The 27,229-nt window shown below is 37.0% G+C and overlaps 1 protein-coding gene and 1 long non-coding RNA gene across 3 annotated transcripts in view; both read left to right on the top strand.

Annotated features, from left to right (window-relative positions):
- Window positions 1–27,229, top strand: part of LOC140170363 (uncharacterized) — a 57,130-nt gene that overhangs the window by 18,385 nt on the left and 11,516 nt on the right. The window lies entirely within an intron of this gene.
- On the top strand, window positions 2,186–8,108 carry LOC140170362 (uncharacterized). Its single transcript, XR_011861531.1, has 3 exons — window positions 2,186–2,401; window positions 4,465–4,684; window positions 5,571–8,108. It is a non-coding gene; the product is annotated as an uncharacterized lncRNA (long non-coding RNA).

Here is a 27,229-nt window from a genome sequence, read left to right as displayed (position 1 = left end):
AATTGCTGTGTAACGGGTTGTTTTAAGGTTGCGCTCAATTGCTGTGTAACGGGTTATTTTAAGGTTGCGCTCAATTGCTGTGTAACGGGTTATTTTAAGGTTGCGCTCAATTGCTGTGTAACGGGTTTGTTTCAAGGTTGCGCTCAATTGCTGTGTAACAGGTTATTTTAAGGTTGCGCTCAATTGCTGTGTAACAGGTTATTTTAAGGTTGCGCTCAATTGCTGTGTAACGGGTTTGTTTCAAGGTTGCGCTCAATTGCTGTGTAACGGGTTTGTTCTTAAGGTGGCGCTCAATTGCTGTGCAAAGTGTTTGTCTTAAGGTTACACTCCATTGCTACCGTATTTTATGAGATTGCCGTAACTGTGATTTTTATGTGTGATGCCATATTTTGTGCTACCATATTTTTATGAGGTTGCCCTAACTGTGATTTTTATTGTGTGGTACCATATTTTATTGAGGTTGCTTTAACTGTTGATTTATATGTATGATGTCATGATATTTTACGCTACCATATTTTTATCATGTGACAATACCCTGTAGATCATAGTTGCATAATGCATTGTTGATATTTTACCTGCTGGTGTCTTTTCACTTCTTGCGCATAGCGTACAGCGCTGCCTTGCATCGCGTACTGCGCTTCGCCCGAACAACCATCATCCAAGAGGTCCGCTACATAAGTATAGGCTATGAAACTCGTTTTTGAATCGCTCTTTATTTTGTTGACTTCAGCCATCCGGTCATGTAAAGTATCAAATTGCAAAATATATAGATGTCATGGAATATTAGTGAATGGTGATTGTGTGTAATGTTGTCCAATTTGGTGTTTAAATCATGAAGTGAAAATTACGGTGGAGTATAGGCCACAAGTAAGACTGCCACACATGAGGTTTTTACGGTCACATTGTCATTGTATACTGTGTGTTGCAATAGCTATGGTTGTAATATCTTGACCTCCCACAGTAGTAAAATCACATGGGTATGTCATTGATACGCGTGCATGTACCATTGTGCACGGTGCTACACCCATCGTACATGTATGTGTGAGTTAATACATTGTATATACCGGCTCCATACATTCGATGTATGTAGCACGGTGCATGGTGGTGTTCAGTCAAGATGATGTCAGATATTAATATTTTGTTCTGGGTCTGATTATTCGGACTAGATGATGCACTGCATGATCATCGTTGCCAAATCATCAAAATTCATATGTTTAATTTTCAAAGGATCTCTATTGTCATGATTGTGTGCCATTTACGTTCCCAAACTGGCATAACAATACATAGACATGATACATGTCCATTGACAAACTATTATACACTGTATAACAGGCAACCTTTATAGTTGACACATTTGCTTGTCAGATTGGTTCAAAAACACAATACAAATTTTACATAGAAGATTAAAAGAAAAGAATCGTCAAGGAAATCTACATAAATATGTTGTCTATACTTCACTTGACACAAATATATGTAATTTATTTTTGTGATGAGACAATCGTGTATGGAATTTTAGAGGGATTTTAATAGCAGTTCCACATAAAAAAAAAATGATGCATCAGTTGGCTGAACGTTTTGGATGAAAGTCAATCTTTGACAAGATGTAACTTTCCTACTGATGGCGTTATGACAAAACGGTTTTCGGTTTTGGCTTTCTTTACTCAAGGGCTTTAATTTGATATATAAAATGATGTGGTGTGATGACAAATTTGATTTCGCTTTTCATACCTATTTATACTAGGCCTATTTAGATATGAGTAAAAAAAACACCTTTGTTTCTAACTTTACTAAATATGAGAGTTTTTACGGTCACATTGTCATTGTATACTGTGTGTTGTAATATCTTGACCTCCCACAGTAGTAAAATCACTGACCTGTGACTATAATAATAACAAATGGCGGCTTTATGAGCCTGAACCTCTTAAAGGGCATGTTCCTATTGCTAATAGTCTCATCCCCAGAACCTCAGATTTTACCAGAAGTGGTGTCAATTTTGGTACCAGAAGAAAGATGTCATATTTTTTATCATTGACCATGTGAATTTTTAGAGCTACATGTAAGAGTAACAGATATTTATTTTGGATTTTATGAACAAAAATAGGGGCACTTTTGGTCGACCGATATAGCTTCATATACACAGTGTTATATAAGGATTAAAAATATTTTCAATTGAACAAAATATTTTCCCCCGACTCCTTATATTACATGTACATGTATCTGCATTGTTAACAAAGTAAACTGAAGTGCATCTACTTAATTTCTACAGGTGAACTCACATGGTAATCACAGTCACGAGATACACAGAACGTTATCATACGCTAGTTAGAGGTTTATCACTACAACTACAGATTCTTCAGCACTTGCAACATTTTATCACAGATGCCTCACGTACCAATACCAGGTAAATATTGAAAGAAAACATCATGCAGCAGTGCTCGATTTAGAAAATTAAATTTACATGCACATATAATTTTTTCCTCAAAATTGTCGAAACTTTTGTCGGAATTCTGACTTTTTAGGCTAAGCAGACAAAAATAATTGTCTTTTCGGACTTTTCTAGTCGGAGAGAAAAATATTTTATGTTCATTTTATTATTAACCATATAACAACTGATAGATATGCTATGTCTTCTGAAGGTATTTAGTCAACTATTTAGCTGCTTTTCGACATCGTTTTCTTCCGAATTCAGATGATACATGCCATTAAAAACATTTAATACTAATAGGCCTACGAGATGATTACCAAAATAATTTCTTCTGACTTTCACTCCGCAAAGCTAGGCGAGAAAATATAAACCTGTACAGTGGAACCTCGTTAATACAAGCTCTGATAATACAAAAACCCTGATAAGACAAGCTTGATTTTCAGGTCCCTGGCACTGAATCCCTATGTAATATGTGATGGATAAGACAAAATCCTGATAAGACAAACTAAATGTTGTGGCCCCACAAATTTCGTATTAAAGAGTTTCCATTGTATTATGAAATGTGGGTGGGGGGAGGGGGTATGACTGGGCAATGTAAGCAAGTGTGTGTGAGGTGTATGTAGAGTATGTTATTAGTACACTGTATTTATATCTATTTTTTATTATATAATTTATACATGAAATCATCATTCTGTCGGTCGGCATGATGTTACTTGCGATAGATCCTATCTTCCCATTGGTTGCTTTTGCCGAGATTTGGCTGTTCCATCTCGCCCCCTCATACACAAAGGGGAACCGTTGCACTCAATGGGGGAATTGCGGGGAAATCACAAAACATGCCAAAATACTTCTTGTTGAAACAAAAAAAATTCCAGAAGTTCTTATCAGGGAAATCAACTTTAAATAATTATCAAAGGCAGGGCAAATTGGTATTTTCTGCACTGAGAAAATTGACTAGAACTGAAAGGCCCTGTACAAACCAATAGGAATTTCGCGAAGGTGGCCCCTTTGACAGGCGTGAGAAGTGGGTAAGTGCAATAGATGGAACAACCCCGACCAAGAGAATGTAGGAGCATGCCTAATCGTCTGCCAGAAATAGCATAGCTGATTGGCGCACCATCCACCATTTTAGAAATTTATTACCGTAGTAAATTTTACGGCAATGTTTTTGATAAAACAATTTTAGGGATCAGATTAGGTTAGACCATTTCCAAAGTTCACAAGGTTAAGCTTAAAGGTTAATTAATAGAGTAAAACAGGGAGCATGCGCCAGCCAGTGCTCTAAAGGGTGCACGCTGAAAAACATTTTGCTCCGGGGAGGGGTGGTGCATGTACCAGCCAGTGCTTAAACACATTATATTATCTCCCCCTTGGCATGCTTGGTATCAATGCAATTGTGTACTCAGGTGGGTAGTATCAAAACCAGGATATTTTTTTAATGACAACTATATAAAAAAATAAAATCAATCTACAATTTATGCATGCTCATCATTGTATTGCGCACATGTATTTGCACACTGTACGCACATATTTGTGCGTCAATCATGTGCTGAGAATCTGTGCTTTTTTTATACCCGGGGGCGCGCGCCTGTTTAAAAAGGGCTGTATAAGCTACTGAGCAAGTGCTTAATTCTTAAAATTGTGTACTTTAAGAATGCATAGTATAGGCCTATAACTTGCATTACAATATGTACATGCACAAAAAGTTTATACAGTATATTGGCTGACAAAATTGAGATATTTAAATTAGCATATCTCTGCAACCACATGTCGTATAAAGTTATTTATTGCTCAACAGTTTTCTTTTATTTAGCTCTTGAATATAAGACTAGTTAATGACTGATGAGAATAAAAAAGGGGGGGAGGTTTTCTACCTATACATGTGGTTTATATTTCAAATTTGAATTCAGGTGTACATGTGTGAATTGTGTATCACACTTTAGAATTTATAACACAGGAGTTACACTTTTTATTTTTTATATTTATTGGAATTGCGATTGTTCACTTAAGTTTGTTTCTTGTTTGATTGTTCCTTGCAGACACATCACTGTGTGCATGACTTATCCCCTTGTATCATTTTATACCACCATGGGATCGGAGTATGGTAATCCTACATCTTCGTCTGGCTTTGCTGTCATTCCTTGCATATGTCATTCCATATCGGCACAAGAAACCTTTGTTTTTGCATGAACAAGAATCTGTGATAACTGCCTGTCAAATCCTTTGTTGAGGCTTTTAACATCAACTACTAAAATTAAGGTATGTTAAAACTAGTGTACATTATACATTTGGGCATTTACAAACAAACAGGGACATGACCAAAAACAAAAAAATGCTTCAGAACTTTAAAACTACAAGTCCTATAATGACAAATTTGGTATCAAATGAAAGAGGTTTACATGCTCTTTAAATTATTAAGTCATCTTACAGTTATGTTGGTGCATGCTTACCAAATTACTAGTTGTAGTAACTACAAATTTTGAATGTTTGAGGACTTGTTCTCAAGTTGTAGATACTCCCGTAGGGTGCATCCAGGGTTTTATTTTGGCAAGTTTGCATTAGTATATATCTAGTAAAATACTATCTTTAGAAACCTGTGTCACTGATATTGTCATCTGTGATTGCTCAACTTATTCTACGCATCAGCTTTTGTCCAAAGAAATATTTAAAAAGGTGATTTTTAAGTGATTTTTATGAGCAGCGAAAAGTCCACTCTACGACTATGTACATGTGAATATGGTTATGAATGCCAGTAAATCGCGGCGACACATACACGTAGCTCCTTGGAACTCACGTTTTTCATAGCTGTCTTATGCGTACAAAAGTTGATATTTTTTACCCTGGAATTGCCCATTTGTTCCTATCTGGTATTACAAAATGTCAGACATTCCGATGTGCAGATATTATGTACAAAATTTGCACAAATTATGATGTGAATAATTACATACAATGTAGCTCTGACAGATTTGATGGAAACCCAATTTATTTTTACGAAAACATGTACAATACTTTTGTCAGATTAGCCCTTTCAGCTGCACCTGTCAAACCCAACCAAACAAGCAAAATAACCTGATACATGAACTTCTCCCTTCTCCATAAAAGAAAAATAAACTGTAATGTGTGATTTTCTTTATTTCCTTTTCAGGTGTTCTGTATGTTGACTGTACTTTGATTTGTTGGTTGGGTGGAGTACTTACCTGGTCGGCCATCAACATCACCACCATTTAAATTTTGTATGCAGTAGTCTTCCTGAGTTTTCGTCTGGTGCTTTCCAAGAAAGGCTTACCTTAAGTCTCAGACTCGGAGCATATATATTACATACTTTCAGCTCAATACAATATACATGTATTGTGTTATTTGAACTGTATGAACATATCTCAAAAAATGTGACTTAAGGTAAAGGTACATTGTGCATATCAGTACATATTATATATAATATGTAAAGACCTAAGCAGTTCCTTTATCTACAATGGCACCAGTATTACATTCAACTTGCATCATAAACTCTATATTATTTTTTTAAAACTTTTTTCTTTCCAATGCTTGGCTAAAATCACAGCATTTATGGTGTGCATACATGTTTAATGTACTTACTTTCTATATGGATAAAGTAACTACATAATTGTATTCAAAGTAACTGCATGTAGATGTCAGTCACAGTAATGACCTGTATGAACAACACTAAAGTTGTCACTTCTGATTAAGATATGTTGTGCATACCAGTACATATTGTGTAATATGGAGCCCAGCCTCACTGCCGAGAAGTTTACCAGTATTACATTCAACTGACATCATACATAACCTGTGAACTTTTGAATTTTAACAACCATACTTTTAGATTCGCAGTATTCAATGCTGCGGCAGTACTCAGTACTGTCATATTTTCTGCCATAGATTCGCAGTATTCAATGCTGCGGCAGTACTCAGTACTGTCAGATTTGCGGCAGTACTCAGTACTGTCAGATTTTCTGCCATAGATTCGCAGTATTCAATGCTGCGGCAGTACTCAGTACTGTCAGATTTACTGCCATAGATTCGCAGTATTCAATGCTGCGGCAGTACTCAGTACTGTCAGATTTTCTGCCATAGATTCGCAGTATTGCAATGCTGCGGCAGTACTCAGTACTGTCAGATTTCTGCCATAGATTCGCAGTATTCAATGCTGCGGCAGTACTCAGTACTGTCAGATTTCTGCCATAGATTCGCAGTATTCAATGCTGCGGCAGTACTCAGTACTGTCAGATTTTCTGCCATAGATTCGCAGTGTTCAATGCTGCGGCAGTACTCAGTACTGTCAGATTTCCTGCCATAGATTCGCAGTATTCAATGCTGCGGCAGTACTCAGTACTGCCAGATTTTCTGCCATAGATTCGCAGTATTCAATGCTGCGGCAGTACTCAGTACAGTCAGATGTCTGCCATATAGATTCGCAGTATTCAATGCTGCGACAGTATGGAGTACTGTCAGTTCTTGACATAGCAAAACACATAGATTCGCAGTATTCAATGCTGCTGTCAGTTCTTGACATAGCAAAACACATAGATTCGCAGTATTCAATGCTGCGGCAGTACTCAGTACTGTCAGATTTTCTGCCATAGATTAGCAGTATTCAATGCTGCGGCAGTACTCAGTACTGTCAGATTTTCTGCCATAGATTCGCAGTATTCAATGCTGCGGCAGTACTCAGTACTGTCAGATTTTCTGCCATAGATTCGCAGTATTCAATGCTGCGGCAGTACTCAGTACTGTCAGATTTCTGCCATAGATTCGCAGTATTCAATGCTGCGGCAGTACTCAGTACTGTCAGATTTTCTGCCATAGATTCGCAGTGTTCAATGCTGCGGCAGTACTCAGTACTGTCAGATTTCCTGCCATAGATTCGCAGTATTCAATGCTGCGGCAGTACTCAGTACTGTCAGATTTTCTGCCATAGATTCGCAGTATTCAATGCTGCGGCAGTACTCAGTACAGTCAGATGTCTGCCATATAGATTCGCAGTATTCAATGCTGCGACAGTATGGAGTACTGTCAGTTCTTGACATGTAGCAAAACACAAAGTATTAAACACAAAAGTATGACAACTGAGTACATGACTATCAACTGCAATGAAAGGGTCTATACCATCACCAACACTGTGCCTCTTATCAACTCTGTCAGATCCGAACAACTACGATTCCTGGGACATATCCTGAGGATGCAGGAAGATGAACCATGCAGAAGATATGCTCTCTACACCCCATTACATGGTAAAAGAAGACCTGGAAGGCAAAGAACATCCTACTTGTCTTATGTGCAAAAACTGTTGGGGGATTTCGACAACTTTCTACGGCCAGATGCCATTGCCACTTTGGCTTCAGATCGTAGTAAATGGAGAAACGTTGTAGTCGCCTGCTTCGCAGCCCAATGAAATGAAATGAATTAAACACAAAGTATTGCCTTAGCAAAGTATTCGAACAGTAGTAAACCAAAGATTTCTAGGCACAGTTTTCATAACCTACACAGGTATGGGGTCAAAGGTCATTTTGGGTCATTTCCAGAATGAATCAGAAAATCTAAAAATCGCCTAAGCACCCAGACAAACTTTTAAACGTTATACAATAATATATAGACTATCAATGGGAAATAATGAGTGTATATGGTAAATAAAATATGAATACTATGTAACGTACGACATAAAAAATAATGAACTTTTCTCTAATATTAACCTGCAAAAGCCTAATGAACATGGAGAATTAAACACGTCCAGAACTATCCAATTCATGTATTTCAATAGAATTAGCCTTTATGATAGCATACTTTATACTAGATGTTCTAGATCATGTTAGGCCAATTGTGATGTGTTCAGATGATGAAAGACGTAATAATTTCATAGGCACCCCAGATCTAACATCCATTTTAATTGACGTGTACGAAGAACAAAAACAAACTTGTTACATTACACTTATTCTTTGCTTTACAAATTCATTGTTTAAACAATGTACATTGTGTATTCTTCTTGTAATATTTTATGATGTATTGTACAGCAATAAAGAAATACATATCTCAACCCGAAAAACTCTTTTTAGTCTTGCTAGATTGTCTACACTTTTAACTTGAGTACACAGAAAGTGGGAAAAACAAATAGTCAATAAGATTTTTTGCAGTGTTTCTAGTAAGAGCCCGAAAATGTTTTACAGTGCATTGTAGAAAATAATCCCTATACATGCAGATATTTTATATTCATAAAAAAATGAAAGACCAAATAATGTATTAGGAATTTATCCATCTGGAAAAATAAGTTTTATTCTATACATTCTAAACATTATTTATTCATGAATTGCATTTGGATTGAAACTTGTCACGTGACGGCTAATGGTGTTCTTAATTCAACGGTCATTCTTGTAGAAACACTCATTTTGATATTCAGCTCTGCTCTGACCCTTCCACTACTTCGGTAATATAATAAGTTTCGTATCTAGTTCAAAAGACAAGACGAAATCAACAATTAAAGAGCATAACCTAGAACTTGAAAGACGACGATTTAAAACTTTAACATGATACCAAATATTATCCGCAATGATTAGGAGCCCGCTTGAATTCATAATCTTTTCCACAGCTGTCTTCCATCATCTTCACAACAATATGTCTTAAATATGAACACCAAGAGACTTTTAAGGATCTTGATATCTTGACATCCGGTTGAACTTTGAATGACAGATATTACTCCGTTTCACTTCCCGCCTTTTAACTCCCTATCTTACCAACCTCAGTTGTGACATTGTCTTCAACCAGTGAAACATTGTTATTTTAAAACATAAGATTAAACTAGTGAAGTGATATTCAGTCATAATTAGCATGGTAATTTAGGCGATATAAATATAAGTACCTTGGTACATCATGTAGATATAGACCACTTGACAATTGTAATGATTGAAAAAGTACCCAGTCCAGACCTTCATTTTAAAAGCATAACCTAGAGTCTGAAAACTCGCATTTAAGAATTTGAAAGACAATGATTTAAAAATTAAGCATGGTACCCAATATTATCCGCAATGATTAGGAGCCGGCAGTTGCTACAATTAAAAATGGTCAAGGCAGTATTTTCAGCTTATATCTACTGAGTCTATGTAGGCCGGAAATTCAAAATAGGCTTACTGAATTGTTTTATATACGTGAATAAAATACAGTACTAACTTATATCGCCCATAGTATGGTAAATATATTCTAATGGTATGTTTAAAATACATACTTTATAATGAACCGCTAACATTTTTACAGCACACATCACGTGTCATATCCAGGAAACATTACACAATCCAATTTGTAATCAAAACTGATATGGTCTTAACCTATACACGGGCATATACATGTAACCCCTTCAATGAAAACCTGCAAAAGTGCGCTGTTCCCGTAGTGAGAAATTCACATTAAACCATAAACATTATTCATGATTGAAATATTGAAACAATTCAAGAATATAAACAATAGATTATCATTATAAAAAGCTATTAAATACGTATATTTTCATATGATAATTTAAACGTAATAATCGACCGCAACGTCATGGGGCTTCTGTGTAACTGGTTCCGTATGGTATAGAGAACGCATTTATTTTGCATGCTACAAGTTCAAAGCGCATACAACCAAGTCCCGGGTAACGCTAAATGTTACACACAATTTCGTATAACGAATTGATAATCTGAACAGATTTTGTGGAAAAAATTTAATTAATTGTAACGGATAGACTCTACGTGCAGTCCCGCTTACATTTACGACACGAAACGTGAAGAACTGGATGTGATCCAAACTTCAAAAAACTCAGTTTACACATAAATTTAGAAGAATTTTAGAACTTTCATAAAGTATTTTGATTCAAGTTCAAAGAATATAATTATTGTTTGTTTAAAAGTTGTTACTGTTGTATTCATAAAGTTGTATTTTTCTAGTTACTAATTGTTGTATTTATATTTAGTGTTACATTTTCCAGTTTACATATTTATATACAGATATCGTTTATTAGTTACCCTCGTTGATTATAACTGCATTTATTTACATTGTTTTCGAATTAATTTCGCATAATATTAATTCTATCAAATTATCTAGACACAGTAATAATGCCACGTTCATCAAAGAAATCACGTATTGCAAAAGCAAGCTACAGTAAACAGAAAAGTAAGAAAATATCAGATATACAATCTGAAAACAAGGAAGACTGCAAGAAAGAAATTACAATCGAAATATCAGAAATACAATTTGAAAACAAGGAAGAATGCGAGAAAGAAATTATAATCATCGATGATAATATTCAACCAAATCCTGATTCGATTCGCATTGCCTACGTAAATCAAGTGTCTGGTACTTTCCATCAGGGTGATTTTCTATTTAGTGACCATTCTAGAGGTGTCCAATGCTCTTGCAATACATTAGTGTATCTTTGCCGCATTCCTTTTATTTCCCGAGAATTCAATTCTGTGAATTTAGATCAAATATTGAAGGATGGTGATTATCTGTATAGAACTTTATCCCAGAAATTACGTCTATCGGGTGAACTCCACGAAAGTGGTTATTTAGAAAATACGCAATTACCTACAGAATGTAAATTACAAGACAACTCAACATATGCAATCAATTATGAACCCTTAAGATATTGCATACTCGAAAGAGAGGATGGTAATGACCTAGAACCACTCAATGTACAATTGCAAGCAGCATTTACACTGTCAGATTTAAATATACTGATATTTCAATCGTACATGATGGCAATTTACAGGGATTCAGCAACTGGATGCTATATGTTCTTTGATTCACATTCACGAGATGAATTTGGGTTCCCCACAGCAAATAACGGTCATTCAGTACTGTTGGTTTTGAAGACTTTGACAATTTACATTCTTACCTGAAAGTCTTGTGTTCAAAATTGAAAGTCACAACTGAAATATTCGGTATTCAGTCTGTACATATTCAAATGACCAGCGAAATGTTATCAGAAACTAACATTCACGACGAGGCAGGCTGTTCCACGTGGACCAAAAGTCAAGATATACCACAGACGAAGTCGACAGGACTGTCAAAATACCAAAAGTGGTATCAAAGTTTGACTACCGATCAAAAAAAATGAAAGACTCGAAAAGAAGCGAAAATGTAAAAGCAACAATATGAAATAACCGAATACGCAGAGCGCAAAAAATTGCGGACACGTCAAAAATACGAAATTCCTGAAAATGCAGACAACAAACGTGACCAGGCACGTCAGCAATCAAAGAAATCATATGAAATTCCCGAAAATGCAGAGAAAAAACGCCAGCAATCAAAGAAATCATATGAAATTCCAGAAAAGGCAGACAACAAACGTAATCAGGCACGTCAGCAATCAAAGAAATCATATGAAATTCCAGAAAATGCAGAGAAAAAACGTCAGCAATCAAAGAAATCATATGAAATTCCAGAAAAGGCAGACAACAAACGTAATCAGGCACGTCAGCAATCAAAGAAATCATATGAAATTCCAGAAAAGGCAGACAACAAACGTAATCAGGCACGTCAGCAATCAAAGAAATCATATGAAATTCCAGAAAGGCAGACAACAAACGTAATCAGGCACGTCAGCAATCAAAGAAATCATATGAAATTCCAGAAAAGGCAGACAACAAACGTAATCAGGCACGTCAGCAATCAAAGAAATCATATGAAATTCCAGAAAATGCAGAGAAAAAACGTCAGCAATCAAAGAAATCATATGAAATTCCAGAAAATGCAGAGAAAAAGCGTCAGCAAACACAGTCAAATATGTACAGGAAAAAATCGGATATCAGTACAGTAATTTTGCATTTTCAAGAATCGTGTAGAAACGATCAGCTTACTTACGTGTGTCAGATATGTCAACGTATTTTTTTCAAGAGACAAGTCAGGGCACTGTACACTAGCGCATATAATCGGTCTATCCTGGAGCAAAGTTTACCTTGCAACACCGATATAAATGCATTACCCGCAAAGAAAAATGATGAAGTTCATGATCAAGTGTGGATTTGCATGGCATGCCATGATAATTTATTAAAAGACCGTGTGCCGAAGTTGTCAACTGTGAACAAATTAGCATTAGTACAACAACCTCACCAATTAGCCGGATTAAACATGCTAGAAAGACATCTTATTTCGCCAGCTATCCTATTTATGAAAATGATCCCATTGATTAAAGGTGCTCAAAAAGGTATCAATGGACAAGTCGTGTGCGTAAAAGCTAATATTAATAACACAGCTGCGTGTTTACCAAGATTACCAACGGAACAAAGTCTTATCCGGATCAAGTTAAAACGTCGCCTCATTTACAAAGGGCATCATATGTGTCAGGACGTTAATCCAGAAAATGTTAGACAAGCACTTAAATGGTTGAAAGCCAACAATCCGGTATTTGAAGATATCGATATCAACTTTGATCAGTTTGATTCTTTGTTAGACGACCAACTAATTTCCGGCGAACACGATCAAGAAAATGACATCGCAGAACCCCATTCTCCAAATGAGAGTGAACTCGCGACTGAGTCTATAGCTAGTGACAGCACAGAATTGTACGAATACATCAATATTGATGAAGAGCAAGACATGCACGACCAAGATGAGGATAGCAGTGACAACATAGAAATGTACGATGAAGGACAAGACTTGGACAACCATGATAATGATGATGATGATGCTACTAATAATGATGATGACGATGATTGTAGTAATGATGACGATGATGATGATGATCATGACATTACGAACACATCTGCTCCTCTGTATTCCTTTTTGCACCCGGTTGATTTTTCTCAATATCTTGCAGACAAGCATGACGAATCAATCCTCTGTATAGCTCCAGGTGAAGGCAATAGGCCACAAAAGGTTTTGGAAATGGAAGCGCAATCTTTTCCCGCCGAATTCCCGGATGGTTCAAATACTTTCAATGACGACAGAGAAGATAAATTATCGCCATCTCGCTATTTCAATGCACGCATATTGTCAGCAGACAACAGGTTTGCCAGAAACCCAGAATATATCTTTTTTGCGTTGTATGCAACAGAGGTACAACAGATTTGTGACAATATTCAAATTGCACTTCGTAAAGGTAGTACCAAGACTGCAGATGGAAGAAAGATAACAGCTTCAATGTTAAGAAACCATGAAGAAGTGAAGGGTCTGATTCGAAGAGATGAAGGGTATAGATTCCTAGCCAAGATACGAGGAACGCCCGCTTACTGGGAAAAATCAAAGAGAGATGTTTTCGCAATGATACGACAACTAGGAATTCCTACCTTTTTTATCACCTTTAGTGCTGCTGATAGACGTTGGATTGACATAGACAATGGTATCCTAATATCACAAGGAAAACAGCCAATGACCGCAGAACAGCATAAGAACATGACCTGGGAAGATCATTGTAAGATCATAATGTCAAATCCTGCAGCAGCAGCCAGAATGTTTCAGCAAAGAGTCCATACGTTAATTAATGACGTCATTCTTTCTCCAGCCAATCCTATTGGAAAAGTCGAAGACTATTATTACAGAACCGAGTTCCAACAGAGAGGTTGGCCACATATTCACATGATAGCATGGGTGAAAGATGCGCCAGAATTCGATACAGATCCAGACGAGGAAATCGCTGAATTCATTGACAGATATGTGTCATGTGAACTTCCTCCAGAGGAAGACGTCGAATTGCATGAAATAGTATCAAAAGTACAGATGCATACTAAATCCCATACACGGTCATGCAGAAAAACTGGACAGGTATGCCGATTTAACTATCCTAGGCCACCATCGAACGAAACCTTCATTTGCAGACGTCCAGAATCCATAGACGATCTAGATCTTAATGAACTGGAAGCGGAAGTGGAGCGTACAGATAGAAAAGAAAGGGAAGAGAATGCAAAGGAGACTATTAAGAAAATGTGGAAAGAAATTGAATCAGCCACCGATGACACAGATTTTGATGAAATCCTCCAGAAAATACAAATAACACACAGTCAATTTGAAACATGCTTAAGCACACTTGCCAAAAGAAACACCGTCTATCTGAAACGACGTCTCAAAGATCAATGGGTAAACAACTACAATCCTCACTTGATAAGATGTTGGAATGGAAACATGGACATACAGTACATATTAGATCCATTTGCGGCTACAATATACATGCTCTCGTACCTGACGAAGTGTGAAAGAGAAATGGGTGACTTGCTCAGAAACGCACAAAGAGAAGCTAGAGAAGGGAATGTCGATGTTCTTACCGAACTTAGAAAAGTTGGTAACGTATACTTGCAACACAGAGAAATCAGTGTAATGGGTGCTATTTACATGGTTTGCAGTATGCCTTTGAAACAAAGCTCACGTAATGTTGTGTTTGTTCAAACTGATGTTGATGGACACAGGATATCGTTGCCACTCCAACAACTTCAAGAGAATGCTGGAAATTCTGAAGAAGTTTGGCAAACTTCTCAAATTGAGAAATACATCGGTCGACCTAAGGTAGCAAAATATGAAAACATGTGCATGGCAAAGTTCTTCTCTAGTCATTATCAAGTATCTAGCAAAGAAAGTACACAGACAGAAAACGAAACTGATGATCAGACAGAAGATGACCAAAGTGATTATGAAGATGGAAGTGTACTAGTATGGTCGTTGGACATTTTGACCCGGAAAAAATTGGTACAAAGCTGATTTTTGCACCAGACAAGCAGAATACATCATAAAACATCATATCCAAAATCCGAAGAAATCCTCCTTGGGGAATTTGTTTTTATCAAGATGGCCGCCAAAATGGCTGCCACAACATATAATTAGCTGTATCTTAGCTTCTAAAGCAGATATGATGATGATTTTAGTGTCTTTGAAAAGGTTTAAGAAGTCAGAGAATCCAAATTTGTGCAAATCTAACACACTGATGTCTTCAATCACACTTAAATCCAAGATGGCTGCCAAAATGGCCGCCACAACATATAATTAGCTGTATCTTAGCTTCTAAAGCAGATATGATGATGATTTTAGTGTCTTTGAATAGGTTTAAGAGGTCAGAGAATTCAAATTTGTACAAATCTAACACACTGATGTCTTCAATTACACAGAAATCCAAGATGGCCGCCAAAATGGCCACCACTACATATGATTAGATATATCTCCGCTTCTGAAGCAGATATGATGATGATTTTAGTGTCCTTGAATATATTTCAGGGGTCAAAGAATTCAAATCTGTACGTATCTAAAACACTGAAGTCTTCATCCACACTGGAATCCAAGATGGCCGCCACCACCACGTGTTATGTTTAGGTATATTTTGGCTTATGAAGCAGATATGATAATGATTTTAGTGTCTTTGAATATGTTTAGGTGATGCAGAAGTCAATTTTGTATTTATCTAAAGTACAAAGTCAAGTCTTCACTCACACTGTAATCCAAGATGATCCTCAATATGGCTAAAATCAAATATGCTTAACTGTATATCTCAGCTTCTGAAACCAATATAATGATGATTTTAATCTTTGAATAGGCTTTTAAGAAAATGTAGGTTTTAGGGTTGCAGATTTCAATGTTGCAATTACTTAAAACACGGAAGTAAGTGCTCAGTAACAATAGAATCCAAAACAGCTGCCACCACATGATTTTCTATATCTCAGTTTCTGAAGCAAAAGAAGCTATCTTCGACTTCAACTGCAAGTATAATCGCCTCAGCGTTTTGGCAATTTTCTCCTCTGCAATCTCCACAATCTGTGACACCTTTAAATCCCTTTTTGCGACAGGAACATCCATTATTTCCACAAGGACTCCTGGTGGATAGTTTACATTTGTATCATACAAACTTAAGCAAGCCTTGTGGTGCTGTATCTACATCCGTAAGGACCGGTGCTAGTACGGTGTCAGAGAGTTTCCAAACCATTGATTTGGATCCAAGTTATTGTTTGTGAGCTTTCCCCAAAGTATGACCTGCAAAAGAACACTCAGACTGTGAAAATACGCTGCTCTTTTTAACTAGTTGGAAGCTTTTGTGGACCAAGTGATGCTTTATTTGATGATACCATATCGCCATGAATTAAGCGAACCGCAGACCGTTTAAAGAATCTTCTTCTCTGCCACCACATAAGACAACAAATAATCTGATGCCATTTGTACCAATCTGTTCTAATGTCGCCTCAGGATCGCTCATCTAGGATGATATCTGCTGCAATTCTTCTTATCTTCCGAAACAAACTTGTCTTTACATGTCCAAATGTTGCAGAAGTGGAGTCACAACCACTCCATGCAAGGATAAACAGGACCTGAGATGGAATGTCAATACTTCACCAATGTTGTTAATTAGGTCTTGAACTTTCCAACCCACCGATATCAGCTATATTCTGGTCCCCAGTGGCACTTCTCTTCCTTGTCTTGAACATGGAAGGAGTCTTGAAGGGTACATTCCACTATCAATGTGTCAGCATCTCCGGTACTATTGTCCACCATCCATCGACTCAGCTGCGAGATAAACTGGCATTTGTTCTTATCATATTCAGCTCACAGAGTCTATGAAGGTTCTCATCATGACCAGCATGACCTTCGTCTCGAATAAGAAGAACAACAGTCAGTTTATCTCGCTGCTGAGTCGATACTTGGAAACCAATGGTCAGATCGTGCACAGATGACACAGATATACTTGTCCTTTTGATGTACCACTGAGACCAGACTATGGCTGATATCTTATCTACTTCCATTCAGAGAAGAAAGGGTAGGTGGTTTGGAAAGTTCAAGACCTCCTGTTTATCCATGCATGGAGTGGTTGCGACTCAACTTCTGCAACATTTGGACATGGAAAGACAAGTTTGTTGAAGAAGATAAAAGAATTGCAGCAGATATCATCCTAGATGAGCGATCCTGAGGCGACATTAGAACAGATTGGTACAGCTGACATCAGATTATTTATTGTCTTATATGGTGGCAGAGAAGAAGATTCTTTATACGGTCTACGGATCGCTTAATCCATGGCAATGGTATCATCAAATAAAGCATCATTTGATCCACAGCTATCTACATAAGCTTTCACCTACTGAAAGAGCAGCGTATTTTCACAGTCTGTGGGTTCTTTTACAGGTCATACTTTGGAGAAAGCTAACAAACAATGACTTTTTTTTCAGTCAGTCTGCGGGTTCTTTTACAGGTCATACTTTGGAGAAAGCTAACAAACAATGACTTGAATCCAATTTAAAGCAATGGGGCTGGAAACACTCTGACATCGTTCTAGCACCGGTCCTTACGAATTTAGATTCCACATAGCTTGCTTAAGCTTGTACGATACAATTGTAAACTTTCCTCCAGGAATTCTTGTGTAAATAACGGATGATCCTGTCGCAAAAATGGACTTAAATGTGTCACAGCTTGTGAAGATTACACAGGAGAACATTGCCAAAACGCTGAGGCGATTATACCTCTAGATGAGAACGAAGACAGCTGCTTTTGTTTCAGAAGCTGAGATATATATTCACATGTGGTTATTGCGACTTGCACTTCAGTGTTATAAGCCCGGGTTTTAAGTAATTGCAACAATTCTCTGACCCTTAAAACCTACATTCTTAAAAACCTATTCAAAGATTAAAGTCACCATTTATATTGGCTTCAGAAGCTGAGATATTTAGCTAATCATGTTTGATTTTAGCAATATTGAGGGCCATGTTGGATTGCAGTGTCAGTAAAGACATATACTTATGAAGATAAATACAAAATTGACTCCTAAAACCTATTCAAAAACACTAAAAGCTACTAAAATCATTATCATATCTGCTTCATAAGCCAAAATATACCTAAACATAACACGTGGTGGTGGCGGCCATTTTGGCGGCCATCTTGGATTCCAGTGTAAATGAAGACTTCAGTGTTTTAGGTACGTACAAATTTGAATTCGTTGACCTCTGAAATATATTCAAGGACACTCAAATCATCATCTTTTATGCTTCAGAAGCGGAGATATATCTGATCATATGTGGTGGTGGCCATTTTGGCGGCCATCTTGGATTTCAGTGTAATTGAAGATATTAGTGTGTTAGATTTGTACAAATTTGAATTCTCTGACCTCTTAAACCTATTCAAAGACACTAAAATCATCATCATATCTGCTTTAGAAGCTAAGATACAGCTAAGTATATGTTGTGGCGGCCATTTTGGCAGCCATCTTGGATTTCAGTGTGATTGAAGACATGAGTGTGTTAGATTTGTACAAATTTGAATTCTCTGACCTCTTAAACCTATTCAAAGACACTAAAATCATCATCATATCTGCTTTAGAAGCTAAGATACAGCTAATTATATGTTGTGGCAGCCATTTTGGCGGCCATCTTGGATAAAACGAATTCCCCAAAGAGGATTTTTTCGGATTTTGGATATGATATTCTATGATATATTCTGCTTGTCTGGTGCAAAAATCAGCTTTGTACCAATTTTTCCTGGTAGCCACTGTTTTTCCTCTTCAACGACCATACTATACCGGAAGAAGGAATTAAGAGATGTCGACCAAAGAAAAAGGCTATCGCATTGTCGGGATGCTCAGCGAAAATGAAACAACGAACCACCGGAAAACCAGCTGTCATTCGTTATCCTCGAGTATCAATTCATAGGGATAAAGAGCGTTACCATATGAACATGCTACGTCTATATCTGCCACACAGAAGAAAGCAAATCAAACCTGCAACATATGAAACGTATGAAAGTTATCACTTACAAGGTCGCGTAACCATTAATGGCGAAATCGTTTCAGTTCAAGAAATAGTGCAACACAACATGAAAGAATTCGAACCAGATAACGGTGCCCTAGATAATGCATGGGATGCACTCCAAGAAATACCCGACCTTCAAGATGCATGGAATGCTTTAAATCCACAAGGAGAACAACAACAGCAGGATGATAGATTGGACCGTAATTTGTACGAGGATTCAGATGACGAGCTTGCTGAAATCGAAATTCCTGAATTACAGCAGCCGCAACAACAACGTCAAGATTTACCGAGGTGTGCAATAGAAACATGCCGTCCTGAAATTACAGAAGAACAAGCAGAATCTATGATGCGACAGTTGAACGACAAACAACGTCAACTATTTAACTATGTTACCAAGTGGTGCAATGACAAGGCCAGTGACCATACCATATCACCATTCCACATTTTTCTTACTGGAGGAGCTGGAACTGGGAAATCACATCTGATCAAGTGCATAACATATTATGCTAGAAAAACCTTTCTTCCAATGACAGAAAATGCTGAGGAAGTGACTGTTTTACTACTTGCCCACATGGGAACTGCCGCCTTTAATATATATGGCCAAACAATCTGCACTGGGTTAAAGATACCTCCCAGAGGATCGCATCATTACACGCCTCTTGCAGAAGAATCTGTAAACACGTTGCGAATGAAGTATCGACACCTACAACTTGTCATCATTGATGAAATATCTATGGTGAGTGTACCACAGTTTGACTATATAAATGGTCGATTGCAACAGATCAAAGGTTGTCCAGACACCACTTACTTTGGCAATGTGTCAATTCTTGCAGTTGGAGATTTTTATCAATTACCGCCTATTTCTCCAAGAACACCATTGTGTCTTCCACGTGATGATATATTAATGGACCTCTGGAACCTATTCAATGTTGTTGAACTGACAGAAATTATGCGTCAAAAGATGATGTCGTCTTTGCTCAAATGCTGAACAGACTTCGCACAAGGAAACGAAATGAACCAATAAGCGATACTGATATGAAGTTACTTCAGTCACGTACAGTTTCCGGTAACCACGATAACGGACTATCCGCTCCCGATGACGCAATGCATCTATTTTATCGCAACGATGATGTCGATGACCATAATGAGAAAATGCTAGCTACCTTGAGTACACATATACATACGATACAAGCCATTGACATTGATCAAACAGGTGGGCGAATCATAAGAAGAAATGAGCAACCACATAAGACAACACGCAAAGATCGCAACACAACTTTGGCAGATGAACTGAAATTAGCAGTGGGTGCCCGAGTTATGCTGATATCGAACGTTGATGTGACTGACGGTCTGTGCAATGGAGTTTCTGGCGTATTTAAAGGTATCGAATTCTGCAACTCGACAAATATGCCAACTGTCGTATATGTCAAATTTGATAGTTCTCGTATTGGTGCCAAGGCAAGAACAACAGAATTCATCCCACCGCACTATCAAGAATGTACTCCCATAAAGCCACGCAAGGAATCGTTTCAGTTGAAAGGAAAGACGTTTACCACAACCAGAGAACAGATACCGTTAAAACTTTCCTGGGCTGTAACCATTCACAAGATCCAAGGACAAACTACGGACAAAGCAGTAATATCATTGAAATACTTGCAGCAGGCAATGGCATACGTAGCACTTAGTCGAGTCACTCATCTTGATGGAATGTATCTGATGAATTTTGATGCCAGAAGAATCTATTGTGATGAAACTTTTGCAACCAATATTGCCAAGATGTCGCAATGTGATCTTTCCGTAGCTAACCCTTTATTAGAAATAGACCACAACAACTATTTCATTATTGCACATCATAACATACAGAGCCTAAATCGACATTTCGAAGATATGAAAAACAATAGCGAGTTCAGAAAAGCTCACGTCATTTGCTTATCTGAAACCTGGTTGACAAGTAGCAATAACCCTGAAACAATTGCAATTGATGGTTATTCATTGGAATCAATCAATTCTGGTGGTGGAAGAGGTGTTGCCATCTATGTTCAAAACAGTGTGAAATACAATATATTACCATTGATAACTGAGCACTCCGATGTATTAGCGATAAGAACATCAGGAAGAACCAACTTGCTGATTGCAGCTATATACAAACCTGTTGCAACAAGCTCAAGAGTATTCAATGATGAAATGAATGAGATAACAGCCCAGATTGAAAATCTAGAAACAGATTTTAAAGTCCTTGTGGGAGACTTCAATCGAAACTTGATAAAAGAGCAAGTCCTGCCTGCATTCAGACAATACAATCAATTGATTGAAGACCCAACTACTACCAAAGGAACTCTTTTGGATCATATATATATCAAACCAACACCGCAGAACTACAATGCTTCAGTATTGACTTCCTACTACAGTTACCATCATCCAACATTTGTTGCCATAAAGTATTAGGAACTTCACAGTCTTGATATTGAAGGATCCACATTGATTTCAGTCAACTCTAGTAACGGTAAAGGAATAATTGAAATGATCATTTAGTGACACTCCAAATTGTATTATTTGCAATTCTATAGAAGACAATGAACACGTTCTCGTGGTACAAAAACAATCATTTTGGTTGAAATTCTCCAATTATATGTATCAATTCATGAAAACGCTTTTAATGTTGATGTATCACTGCATATTGAAATTCTCCAATTATATGTATCAATTCATGAAAACGCTTTTAATGTTGATGTATCACTGCATACAATTATTTTTGGATGGAATACCCGGGGATGGAATATCAATGATAAACTTAATATTTTAACCAATATTTCGATTGAATTTGCATCTTTTTCTATATGTAAGTCAAAAATTAAAACAAAGAGACCAATAAGTTCCTATTGACAATTTACTTTTTACAGAATCAAATAAACTCAATGATATTATGATGAAGAACTCGACAAGAAAACTTAAGATATAATGATAAATGAAGTACAATAAAACGAATGTCAACCATGTTCGAATGTTATGTAATATACAAAGTGTAACTCCATCGTGGGTATATTTAATGGTATTGTTTAAAACTGAAAGTGTTTGTTACAATATATTTGAATTTATATTTGACCATTGTGATCAAAAACACTGAAAAGAGAAAAAATAATTTACAATAATTAATGTGCAATATACTGTATACTAGTAATAATCAATATCTACATGTGCAATAATAGTGTAATGAACACTACACCAAAAATCTTATATGCGAAATATAATCGAGAGTAATGTATTACATAATCAAATGTGACGTATTTTCATCTACAATGCTGTCCAATTTGTTATTTGTATTGAATTATTTTGCAATTATAAATTTGCCATCTTTTTATTATCATAGAGCTCAAAATAGGCTCGTCTGGTCCAGGAGAGCAGGTTTTACTGCTCTTACCGAAACGAGTCTTAAAACTACCGATCCTCAAAAAATTGAGGATCTGTGGTTAAAACCAGAATGCGGCAATCTGGATCACTGACGAGGAGCCACATTCGCACTCCCTGATTTGGCCCCCAAGTTCGGCACATTAAACAGGAACAGAATGTGTACAAGACATGGTACTTTTGATCCCATTAACCTCATTTCTTGTTTCTTCTGGCAACCGCAATCAACTGCATGTAGCTCCGCAAGGATTGACAGATTTCAACCAAAGTTGACCCAAATGACCACCTCGCTGTGACCTTTGACCTAGCTATAATGGTCAAAAATGTGATTTCATAAAAAATGCTATGCGATGGGGACATGGTTATATCATGTGACTCGACTTTAGTCGGTGTCTATAGGGTGTGCTCAGATAAGAGGTCAAAGGTCATTAAGGGGTCATTTCCGCTCAAAGTCTAAAAAATATTTTAAAAATCACTGTCTTTACAAATTACATAGCAGAGAGTCGCCATTAGCACACACGCATCGCTACTAGCCAGGGTCTTTAGGATGCCTACAGTTTTGGGGTCAAAGGTCATTAAGGGGTTACTTCCGGTCAAAAACCAAAATTATCAAAAATGTTCAAAAAAATTTTGTCTCAAAATGTAGACAGACCAGAGTAATATAACCATCATACATGTATCAGTGTTACCTGATGTATGCTTGGTATTTTTATTTTGGGGGTCAAAGGTCATTAAGGGGTCACTTCCTGATTTTAGCTAAATAACTTTAAGAATTTTTATCTCCATAACTAAACAAAGTAGAATTTTTAAATTAAAATTGGAACAATGCATTTTGTCGGTGTACATAAGGGTTTTTTTCCAATGAGGTCAAAGGTCATTAAGGGGGTCAAAAGGTCAATCAAAAATTTAAAAAAAATCAAAATCCATGTATAAGTTCCGATTAAGCTGAAATTCACCAGGAATATTTCTTATGACATCCTAAGCACAATGCAAGAGCAGTTGACCCCATCCGTAACCCAGGGTCAAGTTATAGGGTCAAATTGCGGCTTGTATTCAGCGTCTGTTGACTCTAGTTACCTAGCCGGGACACCGGCTAGGTCTTATGATGCTATCGGATCTTTCTTCGTCTTCTTTCTTCTGGCAACAAATTTCAAAATGCTTCTTCTCCTACATGTTACATCCTACAATGACGTCACTTGCACATATGCATTGGCTATATCCAGTGTCTATAGGATATTCACAAATTTGGGGTCAAAGGTCATTAAGGGTTCATTTCCGGTATAAAACCAAATATCTTCAAAATGCTTCTTCTGCCACAAATTACATAGTACGATAATGTCACTTACACATATGCATCGGCTATTACAGGTACACAAAAGTTATTCTCCGATTTTGGGTCAAAGGTCATTAAGGGGTCATTTCCGGTCTGAAAGCTAAAAATATTCAAAAATCACTGTTGTTACAAATTACATAGCAGAGTGTTGTCATTAGCACACATGCATTGTTACTAACCAGGGTCTTTGGGGTGTCTACAGTTTTGGGGTCAAAGGTCATTAAGGGGTCGCTTCCGGTCAAAAACCAAAAATCATCAAATATTTTCATTTTTTTATATCTCAAAACGTAACCAGACCAGAGTGACATAAACTTCATATATGCATTAGTGTTACCCGATGTATGTACGGTATTTTTATTTTTTTGGTCAAAGGTCATTTAGACGTCATTTCCGGTTTTAAGCTAAATAACTTTAAGAATTTTTATCTCCATAACTAAGCATAGTAGATTTTTTTAATTTAAACTGTAACAATGCATTTTCTTGGTGTATATGAGGTTTTTTTATATTGGGGTCAAAGGTCATTAAGGAGGTCAAAACGTCAAATTTGCATTTTTTTTAAATTACGGAAAAGTAGCTGTATCTCAGCCTATATGGAACACAGATAAAGCCCCTACATGCTACAGTGATGCACCATTGGTGTGAGATGTCCATAATAGCCGGTCAAAGGTCAAACTTTAAGTTAAGACTGGCATTTCCGGCCCCAGCTAGGTCCAGATCTGTAACCAGATCTAGTTCTTTCTTTCTTCTGGCAACTCGTGACATTTTGCGTGACTTGCCACGTTTCGCCCTAGCTCTCTTATGCTTCGACAGATTTCAACCATACTTGAGCCAAATGACCACTGGACTAGGCCAAACCTTACATTTGACTTTGACCTGACTGTGACCTTTGACCTTGACCTTATGGTCAAAAATGTTGATTTCACAAAAAATGCTACTCCTTCCACAAATTACATGCAATGATCATGTGACTCATGCATATGAATCAACATGTAGCAGTGCTTAAAACTTCCTAAAAAGAATTGAGGTCAAAGGTCATTAAGGGGTCATTTCCGGTCAAAATCTGAAAAATTTGTAAAAAATATTTAAAAAATCACTGTCTGTACAAATTACATAGCAGAGAGTCGCCATTAACACACATGCATTGCTATTAGCCAGGGTCTTTAGGATGCCTACAGTTTCGGGGTCAAAGGTCATTAAGGGGTTACTTCCGGTCAAAAACCAAAATTATCAAAATGTTCAAAACATTTTTATTTCAAAATGTAAACAGACCAGAATAATATAACCAACATACATGAATTAGTGTTCCCTGATGTATGCATTGTATTTTTTATTTTGGGGTCAAAGGTCATTAAGGGGTCACTTCCTGTTTTTAGCTGAATAACTTCAAGAATTTTTATCTCAAGAACTGAACATGTTAGAATTTTTTAATTAAAATTAAAACAATGCATTTTGTCGGTGTACATAAGTTTTTTTTTTTTTTTTCATTGAGGTCAAAGGTCATTAAGGGGGTCAAAAGGTCAATCAAAATTTAAAAAAATCAAAATCCATGTTTAAGTTCCGATTAAGCTGAAATTCACCAGGAATATTTCTTATGACATCCTAAGCACAATGCAAGAGCAGTTGACCCCATCCGTAACCCAGGGGTCAAGTTATAGGGGTCAAATTGCGGCTTGTATTCAGCGTCTGTTGACTCTAGTTTCTTTCTTTCTTCTGGCAACAAAAATTTCAAAATGCTTCTGCTCCTACATGTTACACCCTACAATTACGTAACTTGCACATATGTATCGCCTATATCCAATGCCCATAGGGTGCAAACAGAATTGGGGTCAAAGGTCATTAAGGGGGCATTACCGGTATATAATCAAATACCTTCAAAATGCTTCTTCTGCCACATATTACATAGCACAATGACGTCACTTACACATGTGCATCGATTTTATCCAGTGCCCATACCTTGCACACAGAATTGGGGTCAAAGGTCATTAAGGGGGTAAAATCTATTTTGCCTTATCTCGATATCTGTAAGGGGTGTGAGGCTCACACTCAGTGACAACAAATCTCATGACCAGGGGAACATTTTACAGGGGTCAGGTCAAAGGTCATGCAGAGGTCAAATTTTCGAAATGCATTTTCTGGACATCTGTAAGGGATACGGGGCTCAAACTCTTGTGACAAGAAACTTACTGACCAGGGGAACACTTTGGAACGCTGTGCAGGGGTCAGGTCAAAAGTTATCTGGGTCAAATCTTATAATTTAATTTTCTGGGCGTCTGTAAGGAGTATGGGACTCAAACTCGGTGATGCCAAACCTCATGACCAGGGGAACATTTTGGAACATTTTGCAGGGGTCAGATACCTCTTAAACACCAACATGCCCCAGCTAGGTTTGTGGTCTATGACCACCATTTGCCACTAGTTCTTCTTCTTCTTCTTCTTCTGGCAACAAACTTCGAAATGCTTCTCCTCCTACATGTTACATCCTACAATTACGTAACTTGCACATATGAACCGCCTATATCCAGTGCCCATACACTCTAAATTACAGGGATTTAAATTTAAATCCAAAAGATTTACTTTTAAAACTTTCAGAGACTGTAGGTAGGGACCAATCAATATAGGATTAAAATAAGTCTTTACAAAGTTTTATAAATTTAAGTCCCACAGGGATTTAAAAAATAAAACTTTCAGATTTAAAATTTAAATCTACAAAGATCAAATGTTAATACTTTAAAGAGACTTAAACTTCTAAATCCCTGAAGAGATTTAAAATGCAATACACCACATTACACATGCAATGAAGTACAGCAGAGATTGTAATTATGGTTCAACTTTATTTCAAGCAAATTCATTAAACAATAAACACTGAACAATAATATACAATACAATAGTCATATAAACATTGTAATTGTTCAACTTTATATTAAAGGGACATTTCGTGATTCCAGAATTCGCTTTTCTTTTCATGGTATATAGTTTGATAGGTTTCCACAAAAAAAAAGCTTTCCAAAATTTCAGTCGATTCAGACAGAATTGGGATCAAAGGTCATTAAAGGGGCATTTTCGGTATATAACCAAATATCTTCAAAATGCTTCTTCTGCCACATATTACATAGCACAATGACGTCACTTACACATGTGCATCGGCTTTAACCAGTGCCCATACCTTGCACACAGAATTGGGGTCAAAGGTCATTAAGGGGTAAAATCTTACAATTGCATTATCTGGACATATCTGTAAGGAGTATGGGGCTCAAACTCGATACAATAAATCTCATGACCAGGGGAACATTTTGCGGGGTTTAGGTCAAAGGTCATGCAGAGGTCAAATTTTAGAAACGCATTTCCTGGACATCTGTAAGGGGTACGGGGCTCAAACTTGGT

Source organism: Amphiura filiformis, chromosome 14 (genome assembly GCF_039555335.1).
Source record: "Amphiura filiformis chromosome 14, Afil_fr2py, whole genome shotgun sequence".
Classification (NCBI taxonomy): Eukaryota; Metazoa; Echinodermata; class Ophiuroidea; order Amphilepidida; family Amphiuridae; genus Amphiura; species Amphiura filiformis.
The sequence above is the reverse complement of the archived record's forward strand: the minus strand, read 5'-3'. Positions and strand labels throughout refer to the sequence as shown.